The following is a 4,277-nucleotide window of genomic DNA, read 5'->3' on the forward strand; positions in this document are numbered from 1 at the left end:
ATCTGTGTCAGTGATAACTTGTGACGTTTGCATTAAAACTATTGAAAATTTATTAAAATAAACACTCATTACGTGGAAATCACATGGGAATTAATTCATCTTTTTCGAGAAGTCGACAAATCTTTCAAAAGGTAAGATATTACGTGCGTGCGTGCATGCGTGCGTGCGTGCGTGTGTGCGTGCGTGCGTACGTGCGTGCGTGCGTGCGTACGTGCGTGCCTGCGTGCGTGTGTGTGTGTGTGTGAAAAACATAGAGAGAGAGAGAATGTAAACGCATGTTTATGCGCGCGTGTAGTCAGCTGATCGTCGCGACGGTCCCGCGTACCGCCTGCCGGCGGACAGTAAGTTGCGCCGCCCCTGCCTACCATCCGTACGCGGCCCGTAATTTGCTAACTATTTTTCGTTATAATTTGAAAACTAAACTTTGGACAAAATTTTTGTAAAGGAAAAATCGTCTTAGAATTGAGTCAAGAATACGTCTTTTCAGGAACACCGGGGTTATTCTGAATCACCCTGTATACCTTAGACTTATATTAAAATGCATTCCGGATAATGTGCGCATTATTTAGTATGCTGATGACTGATGATTGTTCTGTTGTGCACAGGGAAAAACGCTGATCGAATTCTGGAAATGCTTCAAACCGTACTCAACAATGTATGGAGATTCCTTAAATTCAGGGGGCTAGAGTTTTCATCCAGCAAATCTTGTTGGATGATTTTCACTTCTTCTTCTTCTTCTTCTGATGTAGGCTTCCGTTTCCACCAGAAACGATACAGCCTGTGCTTAAGTGGAGTTACTCCAGTGGGTTGGTGGGATCAAGTTAGGTGCACCAACTGAAGCGTGGCGCAAAGGTCTAGCTAGAGAGTCATAGGGAAATTTCGAGGGATTTAAAATACATATAGAGGAGGTGGCAGAACTTAGGGCAAGGATTCTTTAACATAGGGAAAAGGTCAATTGCGTATAAGAGGAAATTCTTTTTGATGAAGGAGCGAAGCTTTCCCGACTTGTAAATACAAAGCGAGCAATAGAAGACAACGTGGTTGATATCTTGACGAGGGTCCCCGCAAGGACAAGCAGGAGAATCAACTATGTTTTTTCTGAAAAGACTGTAGAGCAAGTTATAGTGGTTGCTTCTAATTCTGGACACGCAGACAATTTCCTCTCTTTTTAAGCCTTTGTTATGGAACCAGGTCTTGTCAGAGTGATCCTTATATATTTCAGAATATTGAGTGCCTTTGACTAAGGCAGTTGATTCCAAACAGTCTCTGAAGGATGCAGAGCGATGTTCCTTGGCCTCTACCTGGAGATCCGGGTAGGGGATTTTAAAGAAAGGACGCCTGCCGTTTGCGGCGGCGTGCTTAGCCAAACGGTCAGCCTTTTCGTTACCTCCGATACCCTTATGAGCGGAAATCCAACAGAGAATAATGTTCATCTTGCGCGATTCAGCCAAGGAGAATTTATGCTTAATTTGATGAATGACATGATTGCCATGATTGCAACTTAGAGAAGCGAGCGTTTCTAGTACGCTCTTTGAGTCCGAAAAGATCATTGCATCTTCAATGTTGAAGTCAAAGCATGCGTTGACGGCTTGCAAGATAGCCCAGGCTTCAGCTGTAAAAGTCGAGGAAGCAGAGGGAAGTTTTTCACACAGAGTGAATCTAAGACTAGGCGAGTAAACACTTGATCCAACCATTGAAGACTTGTCGGATTTGGAGCCATCTGTATAAAAGGCAGTAATTTCTATGGGAAGCTCAGCGAAGTATTCCTGAAACCTCGCTGTAACTTCGCTTGGTGAAGATTTTTTTTGTCCGATGGGCATACAGAAATCAACGTCTTTGCGGTAGATAGAAGTTCTGTAGTCGTAGTAAAAGGCTGGAAAAAATGAAGAACGATGGATGATAGGCAGAACGTGCTTGGTGGTAATGTATCGTGAGAAGATAGGGATCCTTTTTCTCGCTTTTGCTAAACTATCTTCCGTTGTGATAAGCACTTCGAGTCGACGCAGACTGTCTATTACCGATTAAATTTAGAGGCGTAGGCTTTGTAAAGGAATTTATCCGTGAGATAATCAAACCTCAGTTTCAGAGGAACCTCTTTGGCCTCAGCGAGCATGACGTTAATCGGAGTTGACATCCTGTATCCCATAGCCAATCTTATGGCGCGATATTGTAGCCTTTCTAATTTAAGAAACGTTCTCTTGTTTCCTGCAATCCTGAATATCAGGCATCCATATTCAATGGCTCCACGAAAGATAGCTCTGTATAGACACAGCATAGAGTCCGGGTGAGCACCTCACTTGGTACTAGAAATGGTGGCCATAGCATTGGTTATAGCTTTGCCCTTGTGTATAAGGTACTTAAATTGAGCTTCTCCCTTCAGGGACGGATCAAGAATTATACCTAGGAAGCAAACAGAGAATACTCTAGGAATTGGTTGATTATTTATTGTGAGGTTCAAAGGGGTGAATGGCGACGAGTTCGTTCTAGATTTGTTGAACAGCATCCAGGAGGACTTAGCGGGTGACAGCTCTAAGCCTCTGTACCACAGAAAGTCTCGAATCCTATCCAGGGAGGACTGCAATGCATTAATAGCATTACACGCATTTATATCAAAGGCAAAAAGGATTATATCATCTGCATATTGCAGAATACGTACCCCTTGACCTAGCAGTTCTCCTATGCGCCTCAAGTACAGATTGAAGAGAAGAGGACTCAAAATGGAGCCCTGTGGGGTGCCTTTGTGAGCAAGGAACGGACCCAGTAAAAAACCGTTGCTAACCGCAAAGATTTTCCTTTCACTGAGGAGATTTTTAACAAACATGCGTATATTCGCAAGGATTCCAATGTCGAGTAAATTCTGTAGTAGGATTGACGGGATGATGTTATCGAAGGCGCCTTTGATATCTAAAAACACCCCAATAGTTATTTTAGACTCTAGAAAATCAGCGTGTACATAGTTAGTGAACGCACTTAGATTGTCCGCACAAGACTTCGACGGCCTGAAACCAAACTGAAAATCCGGCAGAATAGGGCGCGACTCCACGGCCCACCGAAAGTAAAGCCACGCCAAAGTAAATGATCTTTTCTAATAGTTTCATAATGCAAGAGAGCAGGGAGATGGGTCTGGCGCTCTTTCCCCCACTTTTAGGGATAAAGATGACTAGGGCTGATTTTCAATCCTCCGGAAAGATCCCGACTCAAACAATCTGTTAAAAATATCAAGGAATTTATCTCGATATTCCTCGGTAAGTGAATTTAGAATCTCATAATCGAGCTGATCCAGCCCCGGCGCTGACTTACGTTTAGAGGAGTCCAAAGCCAAGTTTAATTCTTCCTTCGTAATTTTTTCATTGAGCGATGAAATCATGTTAGGGTTGCTCGCGTCTTGCAATTTCATGCGCGAGAAAGAGGGCAAATTCCCATCAAGGCACGAGTCTGGACACAAATTGAAAATAGCCTGTTCAATATCCTGAGCAGAACAAAGCTCATCTTTACCTAAGTTGAGATTACGATTCCTAAAAGATTTTATTAGGCTCCAAAGTTTAGAAATGGGAGTTTTACCATCAAAAGAATGGCAGAGCTCTCTCCATTTGTCCCTCTTAATTTTGTGAAGGGTCTTGGTGCAGATTGCGCAGGCTTTTTTATAGGCTACGAAATTATCCAAGGTTGAATGTTGTTTGAACGTTTGCATAGCCTCTTTCCTATTTTCTATAGCAGATTAACATGCCTCGTCCCACCACACCGGCGGGGCGTTGTATTGCTTAACGAGTTTTGTGCGAGGCGATATATCGCTGTCAAGGAAGAGAGAGGAGATTTGATTCTTAATCAAGCTCACAAACCGAATGTAACTGGATACAGCTACCTCGTCATTAATATTTGCAAGAAGATGCGAGTCTCTTATTAATTGCGCATGAAAATTAGCATTTTGAAACTTATTGAGTTTTATTTTATATAAAAACCTTTTCTTAGGTACAGTTTCCAGACCCAATTGAATGGCGATGGGGAAGTGATCGCTGCCAGCGGTATCAGGTAGGTTACCAAAAGAGCAAAAGGGTGCGAAGGCTGCTGTTACGATAGCTAAATCAATAATTGACGGGGCCGTCCCTGGAGGCGTTAAAAATGTAGGATTCTTATTGTTGATAATAAAAAAGTTGTGATAATCAATAATGTCGACTATATTCTTGCCTATAGCGTCCGACTTGCCGCACCCCCAAGAACTATGATAGGCATTGAAGTCCCCTAAAAACAAAGTATTATTATGCAGGTTTGCGAGATCG

At 42.8% G+C, this 4,277-nt stretch overlaps 1 long non-coding RNA gene across 1 annotated transcript; it reads right to left on the reverse strand.

The window, feature by feature from the left end:
- Positions 1-2,678: 2,678 nt before the first annotated feature.
- On the reverse strand, positions 2,679-4,031 carry LOC105447982. The gene is made up of 5 exons (XR_974183.1): positions 3,960-4,031; positions 3,562-3,791; positions 3,301-3,435; positions 2,971-3,206; positions 2,679-2,904 (listed from the first exon to the last, which is right to left on the reverse strand). It is a non-coding gene; the product is annotated as an uncharacterized LOC105447982 (long non-coding RNA).
- Positions 4,032-4,277: the final 246 nt, after the last annotated feature.

Source organism: Wasmannia auropunctata, unplaced genomic scaffold (assembly GCF_000956235.1).
Source record: "Wasmannia auropunctata unplaced genomic scaffold, wasmannia.A_1.0 LD336090.1, whole genome shotgun sequence".
Lineage (NCBI taxonomy): Eukaryota > Metazoa > Arthropoda > Insecta > Hymenoptera > Formicidae > Wasmannia > Wasmannia auropunctata.